Raw genomic sequence first — 20,891 nt, 5'->3', positions numbered from 1 at the left:
AGAATGCCCTAATGCTAGTAGAAATCTTGTATGTGTGCCCAGTTTATAAAATTACGGAATGTCAAGGGGATGAAGAATTTAAGTCTAACTGTGTTCAGAAGAAGGGAATTTGAGTGGGAGACAAAGAGCGTCTGCTGCTCAAATCCAGTTTGATAAACTCACAGACTGTCCCAATTAGCACAGTTTAGAGAGCATAGAAAGAATACATACTGTAGCTTACACATCCTCTCAAATAAGAGATGCTTTGCTAGAGGGGTGCTTAAAATTAACTCTAATCTTGCTCACAAATGATATGCATTATTTCCAGGCATATGCTTAGATAAGAGTTCAACTCTGTTCAGAGAATGAATGTATCACCATTTCATCCCTTTGGCACTTTTATGTTTCTATGTTTTAACACAGGTTTTAAAAGAAAATTTAAAATCAATAGGTGAATGAATGTTAGAGAATTGCTAAAATTTAGAAAATGAAAAATTCTTTACATTTTGATTCATACTTGAAAGTTGGTAAAGCAGAGAATGAAGGCTTTTTTCTCTTTTTTATTTCTTTCTCTTACATCCTGTGAAACCTATCTTCTTTAGGACTATTTTCTTAGACTTCAGGTGAATGACTGAAATATTTTCCCTGATACCGTAGTTTTAGTGATTTAGAGTGCTCAAGAACTTGCTGGGAAATGTTTAAAATTTAGCTTCCTGAGGTCTAATGTGAACGAGTTCAACCTTCTGTGCTTTTTTTTTTTTTTTTAAGTCTTATTGAGGTATAGTTAATTTACAATGTTGTGATAATTTCTGCTGTATGACAAAGTGATTCAGTTATACATATACAAACATCCATTCTTTCTCAGATCTCTTCACATATGGATTATCACAGAATATTGGGTAAGATCCTTGTGCTATATAGCAGTTCCGGGTTGGCCAATCATTCCATATATCACACTCTCCAGGTAATTCTTTAGGTGACCGGTATGTGAGAATTATTGGCATGGATAATTCTGTATTAGAGGTCAAGAAGTCTCGTGTTTAGTTCTGGTCCTATAGTAAATAGTAATTTATTGGATGGCCCTACCAAAGTCACTTATCTCTAGAATTTATTCTCTGTGATGTGGTAGATTCCAGACCCATCCAGAAAGATAAAACAAAAATTATTTTTCTCTTATGGAGCTCTTCTTTGTATGACAAACAATACAATAATAATTATGGTAGGACATTTACAAGATTTAAGGTAATGTATTTAAGAACTTAATGTTTAATATTAAATAGTGCTCAATAAATAATGGTCATTATAATTATAAAATTGTTAATACCATAAAGAAACAGGCGTTAAACTCATCTGTTATTTAGACTAGCCTTGTAAAATGTTAAATTGACTAAAGTATTTCTGAACAGCAGGGTCATCTGCTCTAAATGCTCCACTGATCATGGTTTTATCAGATGACTCACTCATTTTAGGGTACCATAAATGTGGGGCTTGTGGTCTACTTAGGGAAAGCAAAAGGTAACAAAAAAAAAAAAAAGGTTAGGGTCAATAGGCCCTGGAGATAGACCACAGGAAATGAATACATTTAGCCTCAAAAAGATAAGCTCAAGGGTATATCAATCTCTTTGACTCTCAATTTCCTCATCTTCAAAGTTGGACTAATGATTCCTATTCTCAGGTTCATGAATCAAAAATAACTGTAATAAAATTCTGCCATTACTAGTTGTGCAAATTTGGCCCAAATAATTCACCTCTCTGAGCCTTATCTTCATCTGTAAGATATAAAAATATGCTTAGAAATACTTTATAGTTTGTGAGAATTCTTGGTGCATGATACAATCTTAGCACTCGGTGAATATTTTCTAGTGCCATGGACTCATCTATTAGTTTCCTAGGACCTCAAAACAAAGCACCACCAACTGGGTGGCTTAAAACAACAGAAATATCTTATCTCACAATTGTGGAAACTAGATAATTCAAAATCAAGTGCCAGCAGGGCTGTTTTCCCTCTAAAACTTGCTGGGAAATTTTTCCTTGCTTCTCCCTAGCCTTTTGAGGTTGGCCAGCAATCTTTGACATTCCTTGTCTTGCCGCTGCCCACCCAGTTTCTTCTTCTACTATCACATAGCATCCACCTTTATGTCTCTGTCTGCACATGGCCATCTTCTTATACGAACATCAGTCATGCTAGAATAAAGGTCCCCTCTACTATTCATTGTCTTCATAGTAACTGATTATATCTGCAGTGACTCACATAAGGTCACTTTCTGAGGTACTGGAGGTTAGGACTTCAACAAATCTTTTTTGAGGAGGAGCACAATTCAGCTCATAACAATGCATCAGTGTCTGCTTTACCAGGGCTATAGTGAGTATTATGTGAGATGACAGATAAGAGTATTCCATACACAAAAATGTTACATAGTTTTTTTTTTTAATAAAAGCCTTCGCATAAATGACAAGAAATTTTTAGAATGAGAAGGAGTAGCAAATATAAACATACTTAAACCTAACACAAAAATAATTTAAGTGACACATTGGAAAAATACGATAGCAGTGATGTTTCTGAAATGACTCTTTAATTGTCGTCTTTGAAAATAACATTGTTAATACTGCAGTTAAATCTTAGTATTGAAAGATTATGTTGGTCTAGAAAGAAAGCAGGTAAGGCTCTAATACTTCAAATTGTAAAGTTCATATCTTATCCTACTAAACTATATGTAACAAATAATATTTTACAGATGTATGTTAATCATTTTTCTCATTAGTGATAGAAGGAAAATTCCCTTTGTGCCATAAAGGATAATAACTATTAGCACCCTATATTTCTCTCTTCTCTAAAAATTGGAGATCTGATATGAAAAACCTTACCCACAAGTCGTATTTAGTAAATGAATAGCTTGGAATTCAAACCCATCATTTTGAATGAAAATCTTGTCTTTCTTTGGTTGTTCATTTGTTTTTACTTTTGTTGTTGCTGTTTTCTTCTATTTATGACACTGGTAGTACTAGATCAAAGAATGGTAGTAGCAACAACAGAGGATGTGACCAAGGCAGTCATTATAATTGTTGATTGACCAGAAATCTACATAGGGAGATAAGGCCATGCATTTCTAGTTTCCTTTCTGAAAATAACGATTTCCCATCATTTTTTTCTGACCTTCCTTAAATTAATATCCAGTTACTTTATAAAGAATAGAAATGATTCTTTGATAATAATTTGTTCCATTGAAATGATGAAACATGTAACACTAACCATTGCATATTGTGTGCAGCAACCAATTGTATACAACTTTGGATTTACTCAAATCCATGTATAAACTTAATGGGATATAAGCTGAAATCAGTAAATGTCAGGTGCAGATAGAGGAAACAGCATGTCAACTTAACTCTGCTCATCCTACTTCTTCCCTAGAGAACATCAATTAGATTTATGTTATAGTTTCACTCTAGTGGGTTGACTTACAAAAGCTCTTTCTTATACCAAAACAAAACAAAACAAAAAAATTATGCTCACCTTGGGAAAACATAAAGCTTTGCTTCCAGAAGCTGTTGCCAGCTGGCCTTCCTCAACCAAATCTCAGTAATTGGACCGAAGTCATGTGTTATATGCTAAGGTCTAGAAGAAGTCCGAACTTTTGGAGTAACATCTGCAGAGAAATTATAAGCCAACGTAAAAACATGTTCATTGTTACTGAAATTAGGAAGCTTGCATCCTTTAAAATTTTTCTGCTTCATTGGGTATTCTTTATTCATTAAACCTCTCCAAGGCATTTTTCTTTGGAACACAAAAGGACAGCTCATACTCTGTTTTTTTAGGCTCATAAATTATTTGTTAGTTGTCAGAGTCCAAAGTTCTACAATGATGCTTTATTTCCTTTTAACACCCACTCACCTAGACCTCCATTTCCAAAAGAGAGCAGCTGGAAAATTTATACACTATGCATTTTTTTTTTACATTCCTAAAGAATTGATTATTAAAACACAGATTGGATTTCTTAAGGTCAGTATGCTATGTTTGACTACATGTGATTTAAGTAATTATGCTTGACTAAAATATCAGAGATTAAAAGATGTGACCCAGAAGTGTTAGCTTAGAAGACTCTTCCAATCCTGTAAATCTAATTGATTGGCCTGTCTTCAGACAAGCCTCACAAAAGTTGTTCCATTTGACTCACTTTAATTTATTGCCCAGTTGTGGGCTTGGTGCTCACTAGGTTCCAGGAGCTATGGGGACTGCAGAGGAAGTAAAATCATGATCCTAGTCTAGGAAACTTAAAATTTCTATAATGGATATTTTCTTTTATAGTCAAGACATGTAAGTATCTTCAAACAAACAAACAAAACAATTTAAACCCTTATGAATATCAAACCCCAATGATGAAGTGCCAAATTCATGGCATAGAAAATACATGTAAAAGAGGGTCGGTATTCCTTAGTTCTAATGCAAAACTGTCATGGTTTGAGTCCATTTTTATATTCTAAAACTGTATGTGAAACATGTTTTATATAATTATCTTTATTCAAAATACTTCCTTTGTTAATATTTGGTTTATAAACTTATTTGGGAAATTTTTCAATGTTGAGCAAGGACAAAAAACATTTTAGCCCTACATTGAAAAATGAAAAAGGTTTTTTCCTCTGCTTCATACCTGTATGCAATTTAGAAGAGTGAAGGGGTAAAACATAAACAGATTTAAATGAATGTGTCATGAATCTGTGATATTTATAGTTCTAAGGCTTTCTGCTGAGTTTTTACTTTTCTCTACAAGGGACAAGTCCAAGATATAAGCTATCTATTTCTTCTCACTACATCTTAGCAGGTTAGTAATTTAGTCTGACTCCTGATATTTAAGGGAATTGCTAGAGGTTGATTTGAGCGATAACAGGGAAGCTAACTGGTCTCTGGCTGTTTTTTTCATTTCTTTCAAACGTATCTACAAACATTAAACATGTGTTTAGTTCTTCCGTCCTCAATGTTCTCTGTTATTGAGTCTCACTCAAGTCCAAAGTCAACCTCTTCTATTGTGCTTGGTTCTTGTCAGATAAGAATGATAAGTAGGAAATGGTTTATCTCTAGACTTCAAATCTCTTTTTTACACACACACACACCCCCAACCCATATACTAAGAGGCGAATTTAGCACTTTGGTTTCTCTCCTATACCATTCCTAAAACCTTCACTATAAAAAGAGCTGATAAATTTATTCCAATATATATTATTGACTGAAAAATACAAATTCATTCTAGTCAGTCTTTAAATTTGAATCAATGTTTCTTAGGACAGGGACCTTGTCTGTTTTACTGGGTGCTATATCTTCAGTGTCTAAGGAAATGGATTAGCACATAATACATGCTCAGTAAATGTTGAATGAATGCATGCATTGAAGATTAAATCTTCTGCCAAAGGAATTGGACAACTGCAGATGTCCGTGGAAGATGTTTAATTTATGTCTTTTTTGTTTGTCCCTGATATACCTCTCTCAAAGCTGCTTCCAATTTATATACAATTATGCATGTGGTGTCCTTCCTTCAGCTGCCTACCCCTGCTTTCCTATCTTGATAGTAAAGAGTAGAAATCTTCACTTTTACCCTGACTCTATATGCAAACATTACAAACCTCTCTGTGGGAGTTCTCATCGTGGCTCAGTGGTAACGAAACAAACTAATATCCATGATGACACCTCACTCATTGGGTAAGGATCTGGCATTACTATGAGCTGTGGTGTAGGTTGCAGATGCGGCTCAGATCCCACATTGCTGTAGCTGTGGCATAGGCCGGCAGCTACAGCTCTGATTTGACATCTAGCCTGAGAACTTATATATATGCCATGGGTGAGTCCCTAAAAAGTCAAAAAGTCAAAAAAAAAAAAAAAAAGGAAGAAAAGAAAAAGAAAACTCTCTGGGAATATTAGAAAAGTGGTATTTTAGGTGAGTGTTGGCAAAGACTGAATTGCTAATCATCTGAGTCCCCAGCCCCCCTTACAGCTGCTGAAGAATAGGCCCTTAGGCACACAGAAAAGAAAGTCTTTGCGGTGCATGAAATTGATAAAGGAAAAGCAATTCTGTAGCCCTCCCAGGCATATCTATTAGTCTTAAAAGTATTTAATTAACTTTATTGCAAAGCAACCACACTAAGGAATAGAATGAGGTATTTAATTTGTGTGTGTGTGTGTGCCACTGTTTCTTGACTCCTGAATCAGGGGAGCTTAAGGGAAGGAAGTACCAAGAAATCTTGTGGTGTTGATCCAACCAGGTTGTGTGAGAGAAACTTTCCCCATTGTTGTATAAGTGGTAAACAGTCACAGGACTGGCCAGGACTCACAAACTCACAAAGCAGTTCTTTATTTTCCTACTGATTTCTGGGACTTAATCCCCTCTCCTGCACCATCAAGAGACCTCCAGAAAACAGAGATACTAACGTTAAAGTTCAGTGTTTTCTGGCTCCGATTACAGCCATGTAAGCCAAGTTTTCTTTTCCATAACAAATTCTAATCTTGGGTGTCTATTCATCTTAATACACACACGTATTTATCAGCCCATGGAGTTAAGCCTTCTGCTCAAACTAGCTTTTAGTCAGTTACTGACACTACCCCCTCTCTGCATTGTCTGAGAATTGACAGCAGAAACTCTTAAATGAAACCATTTCCTAAACACAGTAGAAAGCCTTGAAGATCCTGAGTGTGTGTCTGCTTTTGTCAAGGGGAGCACAGCATGTTTGTAAACATGTGGCATGGAAGGAAGATTCAGGCCTTGACAGCAAGCCTGTGGCCCACTGATTTCCTGTTTGTCTCTTGACAATGTGTTACCCCTAGTAACTGATGGGGGAAATAATCTCTGAGAGAATGGCCAGCACTCCTTTTCCTTATTCTAAGTTCTGAGTTTGGCAAGTAAGGTAAAATAGAGACTTTGAACTGCCTTCTTAATTGCAGAAATTTGGTATACCTCTCTTGTCTTCATTCACTTCCCTCCTTCCTTCTCTCTTAAGCAAGGAGAACGATAGAGACGGAGAGAGGGAGAGAGGAGATGAGATTCTGCCTCGGTATTTTGGTCTGCTGAAAACTATACGCGTCAAGTTGATATAGGAGAAATTTTTTAAAAAGATAACACAGTACCTGCAGAGTTACCATAAATAAGCTCCACCTCCATATCATAGAAAGTGGCACAGCTGAGTAGACCAGTGTACCTTGGATGCCTTTAGTTTACCATATAGGCAGAAAGACAGAAACAAGTCACATACATCCATTTATTCACTCAGGTGGCACTTGCCGCGTAGGAAACACTGAAGACATGTATGTTATTTTATCCCTTTTGAAGTAGAGTTTAACCCACGAGGAAACAGAACAAGAAGAGGTGAGGTACCCTGCCCTGGGTCACACTCTGCAGTTTCAGGGCCCGGTCTTTGGGATCCCAGAGCTGGTCTGGTCCACATACTACAAAGCCTCTTCAGATAGAAGTGCCTAGTGTCTGAGGTACAGCAGAAATTAGACAACACAGATTCTTAAGGCAATAAATCAAAATAAGGACGTGATTCCTGAGAAAACTGAGCAACCACATACTTAACTGTCGTGTTCACAGCTTTCTTAATATGAAGCAAGAAAAAAATTGAGTCAGAGGGTGATGACTAATAAGGACCTTTCAGAATCTAACACATACATTAGTGTAAGATGGAAAGAGTATTCAGTAAAAATAATCATTTGTTTCTACTAATGGTCACACAAAACAATGAGCCAAGTCTAATTTTGAGTAATGATTTTCAGGTTCCTGTGTCATTAAACATTTTATATTCTCTGTATCATGGCAGCCGTTGCTTCACAAATGACAATCAGAATGATTTTACCTACATGCCAAGTTCCTCTCAATATATGTCATCTCTTTGTCAAAAACGCTCAAACAAAATTTCCTTATATATTTGGGCCTGCGATAGCTGTTGTTTGTACATACATTTTTTTAACCATCAAAGGGTTACCTTCATATTCTGAAAGTGCTTGGATTTCTCATAATGCTGGTCACACACTTAAACATTTTAGTAGTTAATGGGCCATTTGCTCCACAACATCAACTGTAGGTAGTGCAAATTTAATTTGGAGGATATCTTTATATTAGGATCCACTAAATTTTTAGAAATTACTGTTCCTTCATAAAACTATTTTCTTAATATTATTACTATTACCATTCATACTTCATATTACTACAGTACATGTTACTAAAATCAGCTCAGGTCATTAATTATTATATAATCAAAAAATATCTATCAGGATGTATCTTAATTTCTACCCATGTTAGTACTCTAAATTTTACAGAAATCGGTAGCTTCATTGGTTTGTTCAATTTAGCAGAGACACGTTCACAATGATTTAGCCTTCCACTTACACAGGCTTCTTCCCAGACAGATTCCTAGAAACATTCACAAAGTCATAATAATTTTTGTGATATTTACAGTGGTAAGATATTTTAACTACAATTGATTAAAACCACTGTCTCCGTCCATCCCAACTTTCCCCCAGTGGCAGGCAATGCTGGAGTGGCCACAAACATATTTGAAATCTGGCTAAAGAAAATTTACCTTGACAATACTTTGAGTTTGAGTTTAATGGTATACATTTATATGGTTTATGGTCACTTAAAGTGTATAGGTATGTAATTGCTGACCATCTGGATACAGAGATGACTTCCAGGAATCCTTTTCATGCTCTTTGACTCAAATGGGGCAGAGTTAGAGATCCTTTGATTGTGGTCAGTTCAAACAGCAGTGTGACTACACTGCTTATGGAAACTTGAAATGCCTTAAAATCATCAGGTCTTAGATGAAACACCTTGGGTAGAGATTTCCATCTGTATCTGACAGCAATCCTTTGTAACACTATAAATGATGATATATGAAACTAAAAGGAACATTTTAAACCATCAAAAAATACATCTTTAATATGCTAAAACAAAGACTTAATTATCTTCCTATTCTTTCTAGAAAATATTACAAAATTATTGTCACGTGAAGAATACATCAAAAAATTGGGGACAGACAATAAATTAATAAAAGTACTATGCTTTTTGGGCATTTTGATACTTACTTTATTTGCCATCTTAGGAAAATTTGGTCCTTATTAAGACTCTTATTCTCAATAAATTATTACATGTAGCTAATTTTGCATTTGCAGGTTTGTGTTATCTTTTGGGGGGGCATCCCTAGTGGTATAAGCTCCATAACCTGAAAAACCTGGATTCAATCCTGCATGACAGGAAACTAAAATAATTCAATTTATTTTCCTAAGAATATTATGTATTTGTTTCAAATTAAATTTAGTTACCAAAAATAAAGATTTGTTTAAAATTTTCCTTTTTTACTTTAATAGATTTTATCAAGATGAAGGACCTTTATGTAGTTGCTCTTAATATGGCAATTCTGTTATGTTGTTTCATAGCCTGGCAAGCTAAATTGAAGTAAATAGTACATTTTCAAAGACTCAGCTTTGCTATCTATTAAATGGGTAATGAATTAGATTGCCTACTTTCACTTCCCTCTGGTCACCTTGGTTGTGCCTTTTGCTAAGTGAAAAAAAGACAAATACCCATCACAAATAATATACAGTGATATAATACACATTAACTTAGGACAGGTTTGCAATTTCTCTGTGGCTTAACTTTTTCAAAAATAACCTGGGACAATTAATACATGCTTCACAGGGAAGCTTAGAGGGTTAGTAACACAATACCAGTGTAAAGGCTTAGAAGAAAAGTGGCCTCTAAGACTGAGGTAGAATTATACATGATGTGTCCCAAACAAATTGGATTATTCCAGAATGGCTATAGGCCCTTAGTTTCATGAATGATCCTTTAAAAACAAAGAGTTAAACCCTGAAGGTTCAGTTACAGCTTGATGAAATACTTGGAATGACCAAATTTAGAATTCAGACTTTGTTGTACTTCAGAGATAAGGAACGGCCACAACTACCATTTCTTACACTTGTCCAGAACAACACCTTATTATTCTCTCCTTTCTCCATAAATTGGAGTTTACTAGGCTAAGCAATTTTTTACATAAGTTTTGCAGGCATATCTGGTGGCTGCCACCAGATAGAAGGGGTGAGGACATTTTCATGCACTACTGGTCATGGCCTTAAATTCTTCATCATTTCTGTTTCTTTCCTACAAATCCAATCTTTGTTAAAATAACAAAACATAGCAGTTAACATTTCAGATATTTGCTCATATTACTTATACACTATAAAATGCTAATAATGAGAAAAAATTTCAAAAAGGTAAAAAAATTTAGGACACTTTAATTCTTACCAACCATTATAAATTTTTTTTTTAATGTGCTTATTTTTTTTTATTTTTTTTTCAGATTCCTTTTTAATTTTTTTTTTTTTTAATTTTCCCACTGTACAGCAAGGGGGTCAGGTTATCCTTACATGTATACATTACAATTACATTTTTTCCCCCACCCTTTCTTCTGTTGCAACATGAGTATCTAGACATAGTTCTCAATGCTATTCAGCAGGATCTCCTTGTAAATCTATTCTAAGTTGTGTCTGATAAATTTAAATCTTGTTCTCATTCAAGGCATTTTCCTAAACTCAAAGTCATTCATTGATAATCTGTGGACTCCCAGTTCTAGTGCTTTGGTGCTTGAGAAGAACCCTGATAGAAATAGCCCTCATAGAAAGCCCTCTTTAAATTTATTTGGGAGAATAATTTCTATTTTATAAATACCACTCACAGCTGATCAGAGGCTAGGTATTAAGGCCTTTTTAAAACTTCTGATTAGCTCTCAATTCACCCAGACCAGGTTTCCAAATTTTTACAGCGTTCTGCTCCATGTGGCCTCAGAGAGAAGAAAAATATTCACCTCAGTTTATAAATCTTTTCAGGAGGCAATACCATATCTTATATTTTGCCCAAACTCTCAGAGGGTCTCTTTCTGGTAAAAAGTGTTTGTTTTCTCTATTTCTCTAACTTTTCCAAGAGATTACAATTCTTTAAAATGACCATTTGGCATAAAAGCTAATATACTCTAAAGTATTTTCTTTTGTAAGTTCTTCAGGCTTTTGCTGTTTCATAACTATTCCTTTCCAGAACTTTCTGGTACCAATTTACTTCAAGGGAATCTTAGATTTTTATCATAGCCTTTATTTCAAAAATGACTTGAACAGCAAACTCAAGTTTTGAAGAGGTTATAGAAGTTTCCTTGCTTAACTAAAGAGCCCATAGTCTAAACAAAAACTCAAATACAAAAGCTCTCTTGATAACCAGAAAAATGATACTGTTGGAAATTGTTTAAATTCTACTGATAACAAAACCCATTCCCAGTAAAATAAAATGAATGCTCATATGGATATTCCGTTATGAAAATAGGTTTCCTTTTATCTTCTGTGGTAAGTATTTATTGTTTTAACAGCTCTTGGTAAGAAAAGCATAGCTACATGTATGGGTATAATTTTCTTTGATGTAAATTTCTCTTCTGTTATTTTCCTTACCTCCCATTTGTAATTTTGCATTGCTTTATGGAGCATCCATGACACTGTTAACTTTTTTCCCAAACAAATAGGGTCATTTACTCTAGTTCTGCTCCAATAGCTTGAAAAGTCCCCATTAAACACCCAGGTATCTTCCTAATTAAAGCAGGTACCTGACTCTTGAAAGCCCACTGGAAAATTCCACTGATGTTTGACACTTGGGGCAAATCAGCAATGAGAACTTCTGCTTAAGCTTTTTTAAACTACAAAGGCTCTTAGAATGTGAGCCAAGTACTTAACTGGTATAACTTTTCCAAAGAATTCCAGAAGTAACTCTTATCTTCTTAAGTTGATGAATCGAAAGATATAAATAAGACTTTATCTTAGGAAATTATCTCTGGAAGCTTACTGCACAATATTTTGTTGTGTAAACAAACAGTTTCAAAGGAAAAACCATCCTTAATTAGAACAAACTTTAGTGCAGGTATTGAAAATGGTCTATTCTGAAACCCTTAGAGAAGCAGCATCTCAAATGGTATCTTTATTGCTATTAAGTATACATGACCTATGGCATAATCTTGGGTATGTTCCCCTTAATGGAAACAACCAATTGCTTTTGAGTCACCTCTTCACCATGGTAATCATAAGTAATTGAATATAATTCAAGGAATACTTCTAAATAGTTTGGCAAGGAAAAAAAACCTAAAATTGGGTAAAACTTTCCTAAATATTTCACTCCTCAATTTCAAAATATCTAGAGATAAATTTTAAAAGTGTCTTGGAAATTCAGATGCAATCAATTTCACCTAAAAATTTCAGGATTATAGTTTTGTCACAATTGTAGCAGATAAGCTGATTCTTTGTGAATAACCAAAAATTGATAAAAATCAATAAACATTCCCCAAAAAGAAGGACTACAAGGCAATGCAGTTGACCTTTTGACTTGCCTGAGTAATTGACCTGAGTAATTTATGAGGTCTTCTTCATCTCTTTTAATTGTTCTGTTAACATGTTGAGATATATTTTGTTTTGTTTTTCTTATTTAAAATTAAACAGCCATAACCAAATGAGTCATAAACCTAATATTTATATCTTTATCATTTCTTTTTTTAGTATGAGATAATAATTAAACAATTATATATTGATTTAGCATATATTTAAAGAGACTAAAGGTAAGAAAGTATACTAGAAAATGTGTTGAGTTCAGCTCGAAATGTTACATGAATTAAGCAGTTTTTTCCCCTATATTCCTTTAGTCTACTCATTCATTCATTATGTAAATAGGCTAAACCTGTTTAGAATAATATACAGAATAAGTTATCATGTATCATTATCACTGTTATTATTTTGCTCCTTGTTCTCTTTTCCTATCATAAGCACTGAGCCCCCTGAGCTGTCTCCAAGGTTGAGGAACAGTGTATTTAGACTCTGTGAAAGAGGGGACTGCTAAAAAGGAGGATTTTATCAAAGGGGCACATGGACCTCCCTAGAGGATAGACTTCTTGGCATTATGACTTCCTCAAGTTCTCAAATTGTGCTGGTGACTGACTGAATCCTCTGTGTTGCCTGGTCTCTAATTAAAACAAGATGTCTGATATCAGAGGAAATGAGGAACAGAGTTCTGGCATGAAAAGCATTTCTCATTTCCTTTGGACATTTGAGACTTTAAGTGAGTTGTGGCACTCCACCTCTGGTGATTCAGTGACACCATGCATTTAAAATAATACCCACTCCTCTCTTTGTAACATGGACTCCAGTTTAGGACATCATTTTCTTATATGAAAACAGCTATGACTACCATGATAAAATCTGCTTTGTTATAGAATTTATATGAAAAGTTTTAAAAATTTAAACTCATGTATAATAGAAGGCTTCCTATGACACCACATCTGGTTAATAATCAACAAAGAAATGTTGATGCAAATTATATAAACCTATTGGTACCGTAATCATTTATTCTAAATAGTTTGCACAAGAACAGTTAATGAGGAGGAATGAAGGCATTAGTTTGGAAGACTTGGAAGAGATTTGACCTTGTTGTTTCTCTGAGCCAACAAAGCAGGTCATCTAGATATATGCTTACTCAGGACTAGAACATCTATAGGAGAAATCGATTCCTAGAGGATGAGATTAATTTGCAGCATGTCAAACTCTAACACTGCAAATTTGCCACAGGCATGGGATCTTTTTTCACGTATTTTTACTTTCTTTCATCCTTAGTCTGAATGTTCTTCCAAGCATTTATTCAGTATTCATTAAATTGATAAATGGTCTTTAAGATATTTTTCTACAACCAGTCTGTAAACTCCGCTGAAATAGCCTTTCCCAGAATAGAGAGCTATGAAAGGCATTGGAATGCCAATCAAATTTTGATTCAGTAAAAAAAAAAAAAAAAAGTTACATACATTTAAAGCTATAAATTCTTCTGTCTACCAAAGACAATTTTTCTCACCTTTCCTTTGGATTTTTTAGTTGTCTTTGCTGAAAAATGTGTATATTAAAATTGTACAAAGATAGTAAAGCCGGTGTGGGAATATACTGGAATTACACTTTAAATTTAATAATTGACTGTTCTTCATGGAGTCACCATGACAAACTACAGAATCTAGAAAGCATGTTTTTTCCTATTGTTTCACTATGTTTCCTTCAGTGCAGTTTGATTTTTATCACTAGGGTGTTGACATCATTTCCTTTCTAAGTGGCCATTGTTTAACTCTGGTGGAGAGCGGCAGGAAGAAGGCAATATATTTATTTATATAAAAGGTTCTAGCCAGGAAAATACTTTCTTGGGTATTTTATTTCCTCATTGTCAAATGCAAGGTTCTTATAAAAAGATAGTGGCAGTGTTTTCATTTAACACAAAAATGCGGTCATTTGTTTCTGTTCATGGAGCTTTTTCTTACCTCCATATCACTTTTGATAAACATGTTTTATTTTGGGATTTACTTTTTATCCTCCCCTAAATTCCAAAAAGTTATCTTGGCATTAGGATCCCCTGAAATTAAAAAAAGAAAAAAAAAGAAAAAGACAAAAATCAAATACACTCATGCTTAGTGAAGATTGAGTTGTCTTCCATAATTCAACAGCCTAGTCTTAGGGCAAATCCAACTAAAATGGAAAGGATTATACTCTGAGTTGATCAAAAGATTGGAGGAGACTTGGGCTTTCAGTTTGACTTAGAGGCTGAGTTAGAAAGCAGCTAGAACAGAATAATAATGAAAAAGTATATGATTCCCTGAAGTATGCTTTAATCCCTTTTATTCTTCTCATTGCCATGGTCTTTTTTTCAGAAATGGGGTTCAGAAAATAAGGGCAAAAATGTGATCTTTTGGATCAGCTTAGAGGCTATTTCTCCCTATAGCTTTAATGATTGGGAGATAATTCTTTGAGCACTGGTAAATCTAAGGTTAATTTTTTCAAATAGTAATATTAAACTTTTACTGATACCTCGTGTGTTATAGTCACTCAACTATGTCCTTTACATCAGTCATTTTATCCTCATAACAACACTGGGAGAGGTTGGTTCAATTTATCAACCCATATCATAGGATGAGAAACACTCAGACTTGCCTAAAATTATGCAGTTGGTACATTGTAGAGCTGGGATTTTAACCCATCAGCCTGACTTCAGAGTCTGAACTCTTAAAACTGTTTTACCGCTTACCTAATGTAAGACACTATTCATTGAGTAGTTCTCAGTGAACACTACTTTAAGTATATTTAAGAGAACATGATGTAAAAATACATGTGCTTCCATTCTCACTATCCCTCTACCTTTAAGAAAACAAAATATTTATCACCAGAGATCCAGGAACAGTGCTAAGCCTTAGAGACACAGAGATGAATCATACAGAGATCTTTCTTGCTTACATCTCAAAGCCTGGTGAAGGAGGAAACTATATCCTTATTTGTGGGATTGTATGTTTTTTTTAAAAATAACTGCAGGTTCATTTAAGATAAGAAATTCAAATAAGTTCAAGAACACCCGTTAAATAACTTTACATGTGACCAAGTAAAATCTTACCTTTATGTAATAAACATAAGTGATGTCTGTGCACGATTGCACAGTGATAAATTATTCACAGTGTTCCATAAAGAAAAAGTCTGTGCCATTTCATCACGCAGACTATAATATCTGAGTGACAGGTGTATGGTAATTTTGGTCCCTATAGCATCCTAATTAACTTTTCCATCAACTCAGAGTCTCGATGACACCACAGGTACTGACACAGTAGCCTTATGATGTGGGAAGCATTGTAACTGAACAGGGAAAAAACCCAAATAAACATAGGCTCAAGGATCAGAATATAGTGTTTTCATACCACTCCTGCCCTTATAAGTACTAGGACTTTAGACTGTGCCCTCATTTGTCAAAATATGGATACTGTCTACCTAATCTTAAAAGTAGGTAGTTTTTAAGATTAAATGAGATAGAAGTAAAGTACTTACAATATAAGGGGCTAGCACAGTGGCTGTTACAGCGTGAGCTCTTAGGGAATACAATCTCTTTTGCTAAGCCCCCAAATCTTTCAGTATTCATGGCAACATCTAGGCTGGCTTAGTAGTCTCTACAAAGAATACTATTTTTACTGTCATAGTGGAAATTAATGGGGATGGTATTACAAAATTAAAGCAGACTAGGCTCATATCTCCTGTTTTGTGCTCTCTCCAATGCCTGGAGGAGAGGCTGTCCTCTAACCTCCTGCCATTGAGTGTCTTTCTGCTTGAATTTCCTAATGAGAAATGGGTAATCAGCTGGCTATTCCTCACTTCCAGAGAAGGTGGACAAAGACTCTATTTGGGTGTTTCCTGTGCAGATACTGTGCCTATAAGGAGAAAATTTCAAAAGATTTAAATTAAAGAGCATACACCCTACAGAAACCCTGGCCTAAGGCCCTCACTGGGTCATTTTTTCCTTTGTCTATAACTGACATATTCTTTAGAAGTTTTAAAATACATCTTCTCATGAGAGTACAAACCCAGAAATAGAAAATATCTTTCTTAGAGCTTGGTGTGCAACGCAGGTGTCCTCATTCCCAAACCATCATTCTTCGTGAGCCATGCAGCCCCAGTGATGTATACATAGCTGCATACAGCTGGGCAGACCTGGAGCCTAATCCCTGTACTATTCACATTTAACAAGATACCAGCCCAAGAACTTTGATCAATCATATCTATCTTTACTGAGATTTTTCCTTTGGGAGTTCAGAGGCTTTATAAGGCCCTTCATTCAATACAGCCTCTTAAATATCATCTGGAGACATTTCACCCATCTCCAAAGTTTAATTTCTGTGAACAGAGCTAAAATTGTGCCCAAACCATACCCTCAGTCCTCTTGTGTGCAACGCCTCACCCTCACGGCCATTCTTCTCCATCCCCTCCATTTAGTCCTCACTCATAACTTGTCCCACTCCCTCTCATAGGAGAAGTCACCCTTCTCTGACAAGGACACTTCCTTTATAACCAGGGGAACAATGTCCTTCATCATTTTGTTATATTGACTTATATTTTTGAATATTCCATATTTCAGCTCTCTTCTACAAACTCTTAAATATTAACGTGGAAAATAAAACAAGTCAAGTAATTATTTTCTCAGGAATGGTCAGGGCAATGTAGGTTGTTCCAAGGAAATTCTCTCCACTGACCTGGAGCCGCTAAAACCTCACTCTGAATCATTGTTGACAAAGAAATAAAACACAGATTCTAAGAGTATAGTCAGGGTTCCTAAGGTAGTACCCTGGGAGTCAGTACAGCTGGGAGAAAACTGTTTTCCCTCTCTTTTGTGGGGGCAGAGGGGTGCATCTGAGGTATGCAGAAGTTCCTGAGCTAGGGATCAATCCCACACCACTGCAGTGACCTGAGCCTCTGCAGTGACAAATCTAGATCCCCAGCACATAAGCCACCAGGGAACTCCTCTATTTTTGCTTGTCTTTCTGTTTGTTTCCTCTGCTAGACTGTGAGATCCTTGAGGGTAGAACTGTATCTTATTATTTGGTATTTTACCTAGGATAAATTGGCCACTCACTGAATGTTCAGGAAGGAATAAATGGATGAACAAATGAAAATCCCTTTGGAAACTAAAAATTTTGTAGGTATTGAGTACAGGGGAGAGCAAAAGGAGAAAGGATTGCCCTCACAACCCACTTACCCCAAGATGGTGGCAAGAGTCTGAGTTGAGCAGTGTTAAAGATATCCCTCCTTCCCAGACTCAACCCACTCCTCTTCCTTTAAAAATCCACACCGGGACCAGAGTCCCAGCAGTGCCAGCTCATTCACTGTCAGGGAATATCAAGGCAGCTTTCCTTTGTGGTCTGTGGTTAGAGATAGCAGAGGCTCACAGACCCCATTTGCCTGGCTCAGGGCTGTAATCCCTTTTGCTGGCCTTTCAACTGTGAGGACATCCCTCAGCAAGGCCAGGGGGGAGCCTTCATGCCCCCTTTTCTCTGCCGCCTGTTTCCCATCCTGGACGGGAAGGTCTCCATCACTTCTCTGAATAAATAGCTGGTCTACCAGGCCAGCAGGTCCTTTAGATTTTACACATCATATGGTGCCAAGCAGCATAAATTTGAATCTCCCACACCTGATCTCCCCCCTTCTCTAGCTCCACCATCGCTAAATAACACAGGGTCTTTTTTACATTGGGAGCTGCCAGCTGTGCAAAGGGAGATAACTGGCAGCTCTCCCAGCCAAAAAAGCTCAATAAGGATGAGAGCCTGTTGATGAGGTGGGCTATGGCTGTAGCACCTAGATTACAAATCCAGTTTGAAAATTGCAAAGGTGCCTTAATACCATAAACAAACACTATAAACTTTAAAAAAATTCCATCTTCCTTATCTGATTGAGTTTGATCCAGGTTATCTCAACAGCTAAGTGGCAATGCATTTTAAATGAAACAGGAGGCAAATCTAGATACTTTAAATAAGCACAAAAAACAGAATGGGGTGGTGCTGGTACCTAGTGCCTTATCTCATTTGCAGTCCCTAGGAAAAAATAGTGTTATTCTCAAAGAAAAATGTTAGCTGATGAGAGTGGCCAATTGATAGTTCTGTGGCCTTTAATACTTTATGTACCAAATTTTAGCTTTAGAATGCACTGAGATAAATTTGATTTTAAAGTTGAGCATAGTTTGAGTACAGATAAACTAATAAAATACAGCAAAATAACTCCCAATGCTTCTCAAAGTGCTTTCCATTGATACCACAGTGAAAGTGTGATTGAACATTGGATAAATTAATTTGAATTTATAACATCTTATTCCCAAAGAGGCATTCTCCTTTTACAGATGAAAAACTAACAGCTGCATATTTACATGTGATATGCACTGATGTGATTTCAAGGTTTTCTCCCTGGATACATAGCAGACATACCTGGCCCATGGAAATTCCCCAAAACAGGTTCTCTGTCTCCTGTTTTTTTTTTTTTTTTTCCTAGTTTAAAATTGACAATGCTGCATTTTATACAAAGATAGTGGTTCAATGAATTAGCAATTATCTACATTCAAAGAAAACTGCTATTGAAGAATTAAATGTATCATATAGTCGTTATTGGAGAGACAGAATTCAAAAGCCAGTCATTTTTAATGTTTAACATAATCATGCTCTAATTTAGATTTGTTTATTGTCACTTGTTCTGATTCATAGTCATTTAGATAATATATCACATTACTAACACATTTATAATCAAATATACATCATAAAGGAAACCTATCTACTTGAAAGTAGAATTAATAAAAAGTAAAGATAGCTTTAAATGTTGGTTCAAAGAAATTATGATCATTTTATGTTTTTTAAAAAGTCATTGGAAGCAGAGGTCATTTGTAAAAGCAATTTTGTGCCTTACTCAATGAACATGAATAAAAAGAAAGACACTTGATTTGCATGCGCATCAAGCAATCACAGATCACTTAGTAATTTTAGAGAACTGCTAGTCTTTGGTGCAGTAGGAAAATGAGCATCACAATCTTGAATAAAATTCACAGAAATAGTCTCAGGGTAGTAAATTGCCTATAAACTCTCGCCTGGTAAAAAGCACCCCGAATTTCTGAATAACATCAAAGAAATCTGTGTATATCATGAGTTCTCCATCTGAGAGTCTAAAATTGACCTACCTAAACAGTGCCATAATTATTTCACTTGATGATAATGACTTTTCACATTAACTTAATTCTTAGCGCTTATCTTTGGGTCTTTTCATCCCTCCTCTACCTGCTCTAATTTCTTTTAGGACAGTTTTGCCAACTCATATCCCCATCGTATTGTATTAAATTAAAGAATTGTTCACCCCAATTGTATGACATTAAATGATGCAGTAACTGTGCAGACCAGTGTTTCTTTAGATCACTGCCATTCCTAAAATATCAACTGGCAGGTCTCCAGCTTTTCCATAATGTTGTTCTTCATATTCTTCATACCACCACGCTTTAGGTGGTACAGAATTCTCAGATGTTTTTTTCCTACTCCAGTAAATATTTGCCAGTTACTTGAGGTGCAAAGGCATAATATTGATATTATCACAGAAGATTAAATTACTTTTAATAATTAAATCAATATTTTAATTTGTGTAAAATTTAAAAACAAGAAGATGTTATCCTCAATCTTGATATTAATCAAATAATTGCAAATTTTTAAAAATGAGTTACCGTTTTCCAAATATTCTCAATGATTAAACAAAATGCTGTGTTTTGGAGCACTTGAGATTATTACAATTGACCTAACATTCTTGGAGGACCACTTGGTCTTATTTTTGTTGTTGTTTAATTTTTTAAAATTTTATTTTATGGCTGCAACTCTGGCATACAGAAGTTCCCAGGCCAGGGACTGAATCTAAGCCGCAGCTGCTACATCACAGCTGCAGCAACACTGGATCCTTTAACCCACTGCACCAGGCCAGGGATCTAACCTGTACCTCCACAGCGACAGAAGCCACTGCAGTTGAATTCTTAACCCACTGCACCACAGCGGAAACTTTGGTCTTGTGTTTTAAAGGCACTAAAATGTGTGCTATCCTAATCCACAAATCCCATCTCTTGGACTATTTTCTAGGGCAAAATTAACAGATATGCAAATATTTATTTATAAGAATTCATTACAGTTTTATAGAGTATCAACATGGATATGTGTATATATATATACGGCTTCATATATCATGCTTCATTCAAATAATGTAATATGATGACAAAACAAGAATCTGGAAATATAGAATACAGATATTTACTGGTAAGGATATTTACTGGTAAAACATAAACATAAGGGTGTTTATGTTTTATTTTGACTGATGAGTAGCTAATAGCAGTTGACAAATTATTAGCAATTTGTGTAAAAAACTATTATATGTGTAAGGGGAAGTGTCTAAAATGTACACACTAGGAATTCCCATCATGGTGCAGCAGAAACCAATCCAACCAGTATCCATGAGGATGCAAGTTCTATCCCTAGCCTCGCTCAGTGGGTCAGCAATCTGGCAT

General features: G+C 35.4%; 1 long non-coding RNA gene across 1 annotated transcript in view; it reads right to left on the bottom strand.

The window, feature by feature from the left end:
• Window positions 1–728: 728 nt before the first annotated feature.
• LOC106504728 (uncharacterized) overlaps window positions 729–20,891 on the bottom strand; it is a 689,957-nt gene continuing 669,794 nt past the window's right edge. The window contains exon 5 of the long non-coding RNA XR_014813074.1: window positions 729–3,623. This is a non-coding gene — a long non-coding RNA (uncharacterized LOC106504728). The remainder of the gene's footprint in view (window positions 3,624–20,891) is intronic.

Source organism: Sus scrofa, chromosome 8, assembly GCF_054392235.1.
Source record: "Sus scrofa isolate SSC_HxYL_T2T_F1_AM1 chromosome 8, Sscrofa_HxYL_maternal_Yorkshire_Landrace_v2.0, whole genome shotgun sequence".
NCBI classification, from domain to species: domain Eukaryota; kingdom Metazoa; phylum Chordata; class Mammalia; order Artiodactyla; family Suidae; genus Sus; species Sus scrofa.
The sequence above is the reverse complement of the archived record's forward strand: the minus strand, read 5'-3'. Positions and strand labels throughout refer to the sequence as shown.